Consider the following 13,373-nt stretch of genomic DNA (forward strand, 5'->3'; position numbering starts at 1 on the left):
AATGACTACACATATGTCAGGAATCTATGACAATTACGTACAAAAGAAATGTCTAGAACAATGGTCTAAAATAGTCGGTCTAGAACGTGGCTCTGGAATGAGAGTCTGAACTATTGCCAGGAATCTATGACATTTACTATTCGGAATGACTACACATGTGTTAGGAATCTATGAATTTTACTATTCGAAACGATACACATATGTCAGGAATCGATGATAATTATGTTGGATTAGTGTCTAAGTCCATAACTATTTTGGTATGTACTTGACCCGATGGTGCATGGTCCTTTTGGGTTGCCTTCACCATAGCAACTTGATAGGATGATTTATGGAGAGTAAGGATTAAATATGATTTATTAATATATATTATGGGAATAATATATTAAAGGAGAAATCATATTGTTTAATTAATATTAGTCAATAATTAATTGGTAATTAGTTTTGTGACTAAAAGAGATTAATTAAACTTAAGGGACTTGAATTGTAATTATGGGATAATTGCAATTTGGGCCATGGATTGCCTTATATTAAGGGATGGAAGAATTCTAATGGGAAACCCATAAGGAAATCGTCCATGGGCTTAATTAAAGGAGTCTATGGGTTGCTTAGGGCTTAAGCATCCAAATTAGGGTTTCCTTGTTAGATAACCCTAATAGCCCAACTATATAAAGACCCCTTAAGGCTCAAAAACGTGGCTAATGATCTTGCTAGGGTTTCTACACGTTTTTGGTAGCCTCCATCCTCTCTCCTCTTCATCCTCTTGCTTATGGTGTTTGTGAGCCATTAGAGGAGTGACACTTGTGACTCTAAGCCTTCCAAAGTCAATTCAAGGTGGAATTAGGATTGTTATTGCTACATAACAATCAAGGTATGATCTTAAACCTAATTACATATTAATATGATTACTTGTATGCTAGAATTAGGGTTTATAGTCTTGGATTCAAAGCATGTACAATAGAGAAACCTAGATCCAAGCATTAGGGTTTGTATGAGCACATAGGATGTCTTATGACCAAAACCCATCAGTGGTATCAGAGCCATTGGTTTGGTTTCAATTGTATGAACTTGATATATTAGGGTTTATTGCCAATAAACCCTAGGAGGCTAGGGTTTTTTTTGAGATTAGGGTTTGCAAACCCTAATTTGCAAGAGTTTGAATAAGATCTTCAAATCCTTTCCTTAAACCCTTAAATTTCGAAATCTATGGTTTGTTATAATCCCTTGATTTTCGAAATTTGCCTCCTCCCCAAGATAAGATCCTAATTTTTAGGGATTTGGATTATCCCATATCTTGTAATTATCCTTTAATTGTTATATATGGTAATTCAAGATCTTGCATTATCCATCCATATTTTCAAAATCTATATAGATATTTAAGGGATTAGGATAACTTAAATGTATAAATGGTAATTATCCTCATTATTTAGATAATCCCTTATGATTTAATAATTAAATTAATAGTCTAATTCAAGATAATTATTAAATCAAGAGTTTTAATATTTAAAATTTTAATTTAAATGTCATAAATCGAAATTTTAAGATAGATTAAAACTAAATTGTTTTCAAATGTTTCAAAACTTGCCCTCAAGTTTTGGAATTTAAAAGTTGATTAAAAAGGTTTAATTAGGAGTGTTAAATTCTAAAACCCTAGTATTGTTTTGAAAAGTTCAAATCACACCCTTATGGTTTTATTAATTAATTAAATGTATAATTAAGAGAGAGTTAATAAATCCATAATGTTATGGTTTACATTTAATTAAATTAAAAGTGTAATTTATAAAATTAAACCACCTAGTATTTTAAAAGTATGAAATGCACCCTATATTATATATAACATTAAAAGTCAAACATTATATATATGTATGAGTAAAAGTCAGTCTTACCGTTAGTAGGCCTCATTCACGAAGCTGGTCTATAAGGGGTGTTTAAGGAAATTGCCTATAAAATGGCGATTGAATGGGTATCCACTCTTACCCACCGCACTCTTGACTAGTGGAGGGTCGTTAGCCGAACGGGTAGGATAGGACGAAACCTTCCATTATAAGTATAATGAAATACAAAGTAACTAAATGTTTTTCAAATTCCCAATCTTAGTTACTTAGGCAAAATTGAATTGATGCAATTCCATGAAATTACACTTTGTGCCCTTGCGAAGACGTTAGTGGAGCGTGTGTGGTTTACCGGCACATTAAATGGTTTTGAGCAAAGGTAGCAAAGGATGACTCAATGTTTGTCATAGTTCGGTGGAGCGTGTGTGGTTTACCGGCACATTGAATAGGTGATTGTAACATGTGAGGGCACCATGTAGTTTGCATGGTTATTCACACCCGCTTTGTGATCCTCGGCATCCCAGTCACAAACAAGAGGGGCATATCGAGATTTAAACATGCCATTGAAATTTTCAATGAATCTCAAAGGATCTAGGAGTTTTCATAGATTTAAAAACTTAAATTTCTTTTTCGTTTTCATGGTGGAAATTAGTGAATCGTCATTCACTTACCTTCAAATGTTCTGCAATTTGGGTTACGGCATCCCTCTCCCGAGTTGTAGGATATTGTGTTGGGTCCTAGCCTTGGAATTTCATTTGGGTGATTTACCAAGGACTCAATCAATCAACTAACTTGAATTCGTTTTTCTCCCAATGTCAAAATTCGACAACTATGGTCTTCTCAAATCCCGTGGAACAAGCATTCCACATGAAGATGATATTCCACGATTCGATCGAGGAACAAGAAATCATGCTTCACTTCCTCCTCCTCCTCCAATTATTCTCCCAAACCCACAAGATTGTAAAATTGAAAGGTTCAATATCACTCAAGACCTTTTGGAAAGTAAACATAAAGAGGGCAAGTCGGTGTGTGCACACGTCTTAGGGATGAAGTCACACATTTATAGATTAAGAATGATGGGATCCGTTGTCGGTGAAGCGATGGCTGTTGATTGGGTTCTTCAGTCACTTCCTAACTCGTATAGTGAGTTCGTAAGAGAGTACTATATGATGAACCACGACGTGACACTTATAGATCTCACCTACATGCTTATTGCTGCTGAATCAACAATGGTTTGGCGCAATAGAAAAGCAAAGTTGATTGGTGAATCTGCCTTCAAGACCTCTATGGATATAGACAATGGCAATGAAAAGACATGCAATGATCGAAAAGTTTGATCATAAGAGAAAGGCGATGTCTGAGGTAGTTCCATGTGTTGTTCCAAAAGAGTCAATTTGCTTTTATTGCCAAGAGAAGGGGCATTGGAGACGAAGTTGCCCTATTTACCTAAGAGATCTAAGAGATGGGAGAGTCAAAAGTATGACTACGCTTTAGGTAAGAATCCACTATCTAACTCCATTAAGTTCCTATTCATTGATTCTTAATACATGATGTGATAAGATTGCATTTGAATGTTTTGAAGGATCGGTGAAAAGAAAGGAAGCTTGATAAGAGAGCAAGATGAATCTAATCACAAGAGATGGATCTTGATAGCATGGACTTGAAGATTGGATTTTGAGCTTAGATAGTTATGATTGAGTTGTTAGAAATTCTTCATTTTTTACATAGTTTTCAATGGATTTTGCATTGTAAGGACAAATGTTTTTCCGCTGCTTTTATAAATAAAATAAATTTTGACTCACTTATTTATTTATTTCCTCGCAATGAAATCGTTATGAAAATTGATGTTTGAATATTTCTACAACGAATGGATCTGATTCCTAGTTATGTTATTTATTGAAATGTCAATAATTTGCCAAATAGAGAGAGTTTCTCATCGCCCAAGTTTCAATTGGACAAAAACATGGAATCATGCAACGTGGATGCACGATGAATGAGAAATTTCGTATTTGGAAATTAGACTAATTCATTGACAAAGTGTCAAGTGAAGGACTAGGAGATCGAGTACACAAAGTTGTGTGTTGATCAAGTTCACCATAAGAGTAACAAAGATATTCGTCATGATTTACTAAAAGCTTAGTAAATATGATTACACTTACAAGATTAAGTGTAATTCTGAATTGATTAAAGAGTTTAGATCAATAGTAGAATGAATAAGAAGAATCAAGTAGGCAGAAAGATAAGAGTTTCTCCATTCTAAGAAGAAGGGAGAGTAGCTTTTATGCTTTATGATAGGTCTTAATGATTAAGAACCATATCTCAATTGATCCTCTAAGTGAGTCTTGGTACAATTGTATGTCCAAGAAGAGGAATCAAAGATTAAAGAAATGGTCAAATCAAGAAGTCAATCATACTTCGTTCCAAAACAAGTCTTAAAGTCAAGATTGTGACATTGAGTGAATAGTATTAAGAAGGTTTATAACATTCATCAATTGTGGAAAGTTGTGATGTCTTAGATAAGACAAAGACCAACTAATACCAAAATTATGAAGTGTTTTGTTTTGATAAAACCTACACTAACTCTTGAATATTTGTTTGTCAAGAAATGTTTTGATAAGAGAATCGAATATGTCAAGGAGTCAGTGGGAGTATTAATAGTCTTGAAAAGTTTCAAGAACAAATCAAATAAACCTTATCGATCATCACTAGCACACGAGTTGAGGTTTACAACCTATCGTGAAGACATTATTTTGTTTCTGTGCCAATCCAATCGAGTTAATTATGCATGTGAGTCCTATGAGTTCTCATTTGAATGCATAAAAGGCAAGGACCTTGATCAATGGAAAGTACATTGATAGGAAAAGGTGAGCTGCTTAACTACTTGGAAGACGTGGTGGGCAACTGTGCTACCATAAGGCAAGAAATCAAGATTAAAAAACGCTCGGTCCATATGAGTTTGAATTTGTCGTAAACTTTGGTTTTAACAAATTCACATGGATAGGAACAAATACACCATTTAAATCTAAGTGTCATAAGATTTCCTCCTTCATGAAAATGATTGTGAGAAAATGCTTTCACTAAGAAAGATTTTAAAAGATAGTGATTGTAAAATTACATTCTCGAATTCGATCATGGTTACGGCATCCCTTTCCATAATTTGAATTGTGAGGTTTGGCAATTAGTCTTAATTGTTAAGACACACATATGAACTATCTAAGGCAAAAGTGTATAAGTTCAAGAAGCCTTGATAAAAGATTATCAAAACACTAAGTATTAGAAACATGGACTTAAGAAATTCAATAGGTATTGTCTTTCTGAAAGTTAAGATGTTTATGAATACATGTCGAAGCTAGTGGGAGCATAAGTGTTATGTTTTATAGTAATCATCATGATAGTGGGAGCATGAAAGTTATGATTGTATGATTATTATGGAAAGTATTGCAAATTGGCAATATTAATTATAGAAAAACAAGAGTTATACCTTGCAAAGTCATAAGGGTTGTAAAGTTGTTTTGCTATAATTAAGGGAGAGAATATTATGCTTCATTTCAAATCTAAAGGATTAGGTTGAGAAAATGTTAATAAACTTAGTCAAGGGTACATAGTATGTTCTTAAAGTTTTGATTATGATTACGGCATTCCTCTTCACAATTCGAATTTTGAGAACATAGAAAATAAAACATTATGCATCGTGTCCCATACGCTTCGGGTATAGGATCGATTGCAAATGATTTAATGTTTGACCATTCTAAAATTTTCCAAATGTCTAGTGCATTTAGAGGGAAAAGGGACTAGAATTGGTTTTTACTAAAATAATTAAACAACTATCAAAGGACAATCCAAAGTTCGACGATGATTGGTCGCTTGTGAGTAGTTGGAAGTATAGTATTGGAAATTATGGAAATGTTTCCATATTGGATGGACAATATCGACATAATTACGAATAGATAAGATTCTATTAAGAATGAGTTATCATATGGAAATTATGGAAACGTGTCCATATTGGGAAGTAAATATTGAAAATCTATGTCTAGATTAGAAACTTTTATGCAAAAGGATGTTCAAAGGAATGTACTTTGAGAGAGAGACATCATATCTAAGGAATTGTCCTGCAACAATCTCCGATAGAGGGCTTTGCAATATCATTGGCAATAGTCTTTGAGACTTTGGTGCAGTGACATTACAAAAGGATCGTTGCATAAAGTGTTAGAATCTAGTATATTCTATAAGTAACAAGAATTTGATATTCTTACACTTAAGATAATAGATTTGGAGTTGTAAAATGAGAATGATTGGAAATGTGTTCAATTTGTCTATTTCACAAAAGTAAGAACCATAGGTAAACATTGTGTGCATGCTAGGAGCATGGGACAAGAGTAATAATTCAAGTAAGAAGTTGATTACCCGAAACGATAAATAATGAGTAATCGATATGGTGATAAATAAAACGTGTTTTGTTTATACTCAAAGGTTTGAGGCCATATGGGATTAGTATTATTCTTGTGTTTCACCTTGCATGTTTTGACTTCCAGAATAATTGAGTTTATTAAGAATAATCGAATTATTCAAACGGGCCACAGTCGTTCATATGTTGGAATTAGATATGAATGAAGATTGTCATGAATTGGTGTGTGGATTGTCTAAAAGAGTATTAGACATAAGCAAATGTTTGCTGCAATGTTCATGAGTGCTTATGAATATGATTTGAGCATTGGATTAAACCCACGCTCACTTGGATCACTATCTCGAGTGATTAGTGAGACGATAACATCTTATATTCTTCAAACCGAGATGTGTGAGTTGTATCTTGCTAATCGGTTGCACATTGATAATATGTAAACGCACCAGTAACTTGGTGTTATAAAACATATTGTTGTGTGTGATTTGGTTTGTGAGTGCAAGCAAGCATTGTATCAAAGTTTATCCGTTCCTTTTATTCAAAGAATAAAAGCGATATCTTTGGGCCCCTAGATGGTTTAGTGATAACATACGTAAATGCTCGGCCGGGCTAGGGCTAATTTGATTTGTTCAATTAGTCTGTGGTCATAAATCAGAAATCGAGATGTAGTACAAAGAGAATGATTAGAAATCATATCTCATATGATATCTAGAATGGAGGAATATATGATCCCTTATCTAAGGACACGCGTATCAGAGTTGACAGCGGCTTTGGAAAGCTACGATTGCAGATCGGGATCTGAAGTCATACGCAGAATAGTTGTTAGACTTATCCAAGTGGGAGACTGTTGGATTAGTGTCTAAGTCCATAACTATTTTGGTATGTACTTGACCCGATGGTGCATGGTCCTTTTGGGTTGCCTTCACCATAGCAACTTGATAGGATGATTTATGGAGAGTAAGGATTAAATATGATTTATTAATATATATTATGGGAATAATATATTAAAGGAGAAATCATATTGTTTAATTAATATTAGTCAATAATTAATTGGTAATTAGTTTTGTGACTAAAAGAGATTAATTAAACTTAAGGGACTGGAATTGTAATTATGGGATAATTGCAATTTGGGCCATGGATTGCCTTATATTAAGGGATGGACGAATTCTAATGGGAAACCCATAAGGAAATCGTCCATGGGCTTAATTAAAGGAGTCTATGGGTTGCTTAGGGCTTAAGCATCCAAATTAGGGTTTCCTTGTTAGATAACCCTAATAACCCAACTATATAAAGACCCCTTAAGGCTCAAAAACGTGGCTAATGATCTTGCTAGGGTTTCTACACGTTTTTGGTAGCCTCTATCCTCTCTCCTTTTCATCCTCTTGCTTATGGTGTTTGTGAGCCATTAGAGGAGTGACACTTGTGACTCTAAGCCTTCCAAAGTCAATTCAAGGTGGAATTAGGATTGTTATTGCTACATAACAATCAAGGTATGATCTTAAACCTAATTACATATTAATATGATTACTTGTATGCTAGAATTAGGGTTTATAGTCTTGGATTCAAAGCATGTACAATAGAGAAACCTAGATCCAAGCATTAGGGTTTGTATGAGCACATAGGATGTCTTATGACCAGAACCCATCAAATTATTGTTCCAAATTTAGGGTCCGAAATATCAATTGCGGAATGTGGCTCCGGAATGTGTTTTTGGAAAAGTGTCAGGAATCATAATCGTAGTAAATGCCATTATATAAAGGAATTCAAGCGTCCAAACTTTTTACCTTGTTAAATTTACTACTAAAAGTTCATTTATCATAATCCAAAGAAATGACATACTGCGATTGTGGCTCTCAAGGTATTATACGAACATCAACGACTAGAAATAATCCTAGAAGGCTTTTTTACGCTTATCCTAAAGAGGTATTGTCACACCCCAAAACCAAGAACGGCGGAAACGTTCTGGGGCGGAGGACGTCATGTAAAGTATCACAACAGTGTAAAGTAGTAAACAAGCAACAACATCATTCATGGCATTAATAGTAAGATTTTAATACGCGTGTGTTCTTTCATAGAAAATGACATGAAAATAAGTAATCAAAATAAAAGATGAGTCTTGACTGCTCCGTCTTCTCCAAAACCTGGTCATCGTACCTATCTACTAGTGACCTGAGAATACAAGTTATTTTGAAAGCATAGATCAGCATAAAGTTGGTGAATTCATAAGTATTTTATTGTCATTGATTTGTAAAAACTTGTAATGAAAGACTTGTAATTGTTTTGAGGAAAAGTTTGTATAAGTATGAAAACCCTAGAAAATCTCATATTTCCTACTAGTATAAAAAGTAGTCTTCTACCAAGACTCGACTGTTCTGAAGGTTTGAACCTCTGCAAAAATGAAGGTTTTTCCCTTGTACAGCTATTATTATTAAAATCTAGTCTACCTCATCGATTATGTGAATGTGTCACAAAATAAAGGTAATAAGGAAAATAATATAATTATTGAAATCGTATCCTTTTGTACTAGGATAAACATGACGTGGTAACTCACCGAACAGTACAAGCGTAGACATCCGTCGACGTGCATTTTCCCACTGTAGCTAACATCCGGGTGTAGAATGGTCAGTCCCGTATCATATGTAATAGTATCTCTTCATATAGTATGTAATAGTATCTCTTCATATAGTATGTAATATATTTGTATAAACTCATGAATGAACTGACTCTTGTGTGATTCCTTGTACTAGGAATAGTAAGTAGTATCTCCTAACTATACCTATTATAGTTACTAGTAATGTACATGTATAACCGAAAGTATGCCTTTGCTACCCAAAGGTACTGAATTGACTGATAGAACTTTTATGTCTATATATGTATACATAATATATAACTAATATTTAGATGACATTTGGACAAATAACCGATACCCTAAGGCCACATCCAAACAAGGAAAAGGAATTAAAGCGAGCTAGCAGTCCTAAGTCCTTTAAACATTACTTATATAACTATACATATATAGGCATGCAATTGACAGTATAAAAGTATAAATGAAGTTTTGTAAAACCTTTGAAAAGTTTAATAAATAAGAATTGATGACTTGATGTCAGTTTATAAAATGATTTGAAAGCAGTTTTTTTGATAAGAACAGTTTAAAGTATAAGAAATCCTTTCTTTGAAACATAATTGTAACGGAGTTTGAAAGGAAAGATACAGTATGTAAGACAGTTTGATAAAAAGTATAACATGTAAGAACGTTTTGAGAAGTCATTTGGAAGTAGTATACTGAGTAAAACAGCTAAAAGTGTAGTAAATCCATTTGTATGCTAGTTATTAATCACATGTGATTGATATAATAACTAGTATGATTCAATTTGTATCCCCCCCCCCATAAAAGCCTTTAAAAACATTTAAAAGGTTAATTAAGGGGTATGAACTCACCTGTAGTGAGTGGATCATATAGAAGTGTCAGACAAGTGCTAGGTGTCAAGTGAAGACTTGAACACACACAATGATCCTAATAACATATAAAGACATACATACGTATACAATTAGTGATTATAACACTAATTAGACAAGTATAAACACCCTAAAACATGGTAAAAACTTTGGTTCAAGTGCTAGGAGTTCATTAGGGTTGCATCTAAGGAGTGTAAAGCATTGTTATTGAGTTTATGGCCCAAGGACCATACTCAATGGAGTTTACGGCCCAGGGGAGTTTACTCCCAGCCGTAAACTCTCTAAAGGGTCATATTTAGAGGCTTAAAGGTATGGAGTCTCAAGTGGTTAAGTGTTCCAAGGTTAAACAAGAGGCTATATGAGTTTAAGGTCCAAGAATTGACCTTAACACGAGTTTATGGCCTGCGGACCATTTCTCTGTGAGTTTACAGCCGTAAACTCATGGTATGATGCACCAACTTGAAGTTTAATGTCCCTAGTTCATTGGTGGAGGGTTCTAATCCAAGTTCTAAGCATAAGGAAGGAAATTAGGGCAACTTTGCACCATAAAAGGGAGTTTACGGCCTTGGGAGATCCTTGGCCGTAAACTCTCATCCAACCCTTAAATATTGATGTTTCTAAGGTCTAAACATGTTTAATCTAGTGTATAACAAGTTAAAACAAGAGTGCTTACGATATAGGAGCTTGAACTGGTCGGTTTTGGCCAAGAACACTAGTGTGTATTCTTGGTGAAACTTGATGATCTATGAAAACATGATTTTTATGGATGAAATCATGTAAGGATACTAGATTAAGAGATGTATCAACAAGTCAAGGAAGAATACTTACTAGTTTTGAAGATCTAAGGTGAATATCGGGATGATAGTTGAGAGGATTTGAAGTAAAATCAGCCAAGGAAGGAAAGGAATGAAACAAATGGCCAAAACTTGATCATATAGGGTAAGTTTATGGCCCACATGGAGTTTACGGCCATAAACTCCAGTGTGGTGGATGTGAACTCATGGCCATGGTGTTTTAGGCTCAAAAAGCTCGACCCTTATCCCTTAAGTGTACAAGGCTCAAAAAGCTCAAATAAACTCCAAATTGTGCTAAATGATAGCGGGAATGAGTTTGACTTTCAATGAAGTGTTTGACTGAACAGGATAGAAAATTCTAGGTTGTCACAGGTATGTGGGTTATCTTTTTATTATTTTTCTTTGAATTAATATAGATTTACACAATATATATCATGTGTTTGATCTTAAATTTATAGGGACCATAGTTTGGTTTATATGTTGGGTTGACAAAGCAAAATACAATAATTCGTTGATAATCAGTAACTTATTTCGATCGAAGAAGAAACTTGAAACCCAAAATATGCACTTGAAGATAGCATTAATTTGTAGTTGAATTTTCTTTTTTGGAATTGTTATGTACAAATTGTAAGTTTTATGTCTATCAACTCAGTTTCCCTTCTGTGCCGCTTATTAATCATTTTAATATGTATTGTTTGCTTATTTGTTAGTATTAGTATGGTACTTGTAAATTATGTTTTTTCTATCTTTGTAATATGAAACAAATATTAGGGGAATAATAATACTTTCCATTGCACACTACAAATCAATTACCAACATAATTAATTGCAATTACATTGACAATAAAACTGCAATCAAAGGGTCTGGTATTTCCCATTATGATGGAGGGGGAATAGGATACACAGTTTGAGTTTAGTAGGCAGTCTGAAACATATCACATCAGTAATATATCTTACTCATATCAGGTATTTCATGGATGTTCAAATAACGTGATGCCATAATAGCATTACCACACTCTATAACTGATCGATGTCATTGTAGCAGTCAAAAATAAACCTCACACACACTAGATAGCTAGGGTAAGTAAGGGTCGAATCCACGAGGAGTTTGTGGTCAAACTTTGTGTGAAAATAGTCAACAAGATGATATTATTAGCAATTGTCATGGAAAAGATTAAATCAATGATCAAATAAAAAGCTTGAAATTTTATTAATTAAAACAAAAATGTCAATGAGAAAACTAGAGTACTCCCGGTTCCATTACAGCCAGTTTAGGTTCACACACTTTCTTCCCTAGAATCCTAATTCAATTACTTAGATGCAATTGGGGTTTATTAACTTGTAACACATAGTTTTGGGCACACTAAATGTTCATTCAACTAGTTATCTTACTCATTTATGTCAAAATGGATTAGGGACAATTAGTGAACTAGCAATAAAATGTCTTACAACTACCTATTACCGCATTAAGATTCAATATCATAAGTTGGCATAATATATGTTGATTCAATCACTTGTCTTTATTCCTAAACTAATTGAACTTGGAACAAATGATGAATTGACAATATACTATCTTAATTATGACATCAAACAATTTATACAACCCAATTTCAATTATCATTACCAAAGATCATCACATGAAGCATAAAACAACAATTGAAATTAACTAGAATCAAGTAATAATCAAGTGTGTTCATCAAAAAGTCCTAAACATCCCTTAATGATTTAGCCTTCCATTGAGTTCATAAAAACACTAACTTGGATTAAATAAATGAAATGCATAATAGAATTCATAATCAAACTTAGAATCATCAAACAAATGTAGCCTAATGATTATCAAAGTATGAAACAAATAAACATTGGGAGGAGGTAATCATTTCTGAAAATTACTAGAATTGATGAGAATCAATGGTTGAATGATCTTTAAATGTTGCTTGACGATGAATTGAATCGAATCTTGCCTTGAATCCGGATTGAAATGGATTGGAATTGTATTTCCAAATGTTTCCAAGGGTTTTAGAAGCCTAAAAAACACAGTAAAACTCTGAAAATCGCAGGTGGTAACCCTAAAAACGAAATCATAGGCTCCTATTTATAGTGTGTGACAAAAAAAATAAAGAAATCGGGCTATGTGGGACGTTGGACGTCCTAAGAGACATCTTAGAAGTCGTCTATAACGCCCAGGAGTTCTTTGTACGTCTTTGCATGCCATTTGTCGTCCTTCAAATACACTAAAAAATGGCCAAAAACGTCAGACGTCTTAGGGGACGTCTTAAACGCATTCTAGGACGTCCTTCCTTGTTTTCTAAACTTTCCGAAACACACCGTTCCAACACCAGACATCCCTAAAACGCCAAGACATCCTAGGGGACGTATTAGAGGCCTTGTAAGATGCCGAAGGGCACTTCTTTTTCTTTTCTGCTCTGAAATTTGACCAGATGTTGACCGTTTGACCTGGACGTCCTAGGGGACGTCTTAGATGCCTGGAGGCGTCCTTCATCTTCCGTGCACGTTTTGGTGGTGAAAACGACATAACTAGCAGAAACACAAAACACAAAAGTTGTAGAAAATCTTGTGTAGTTTCCAGAACTTCTTTACTTATGTCAATCGGAGCTCCAGAACTTGAGATATCACCAAAACATTGAAGCATGGTCAATTTTCCCAGCAACGTTTCTTCATTCCTTTAGCAATCCGTTTTACTTGCAGGTTACGCCTACTTTTAGTATAATATATTGACCTGCATATTAAGTTCAACAACTCATCAAAGTATTGCCATTCTTGGACAATTATACATCAATTCAACAGATTTATGACAATTTTGTACATTCATAAAATGGACTTATCAATAACCAGGATGCGTCATTTCCCACATGAACATGTATAACGATTCAGATCA

Source organism: Lactuca saligna, chromosome 9 (assembly GCF_052625555.1).
Source record: "Lactuca saligna cultivar CGN05327 chromosome 9, ASM5262555v1, whole genome shotgun sequence".
NCBI classification, from domain to species: domain Eukaryota; kingdom Viridiplantae; phylum Streptophyta; class Magnoliopsida; order Asterales; family Asteraceae; genus Lactuca; species Lactuca saligna.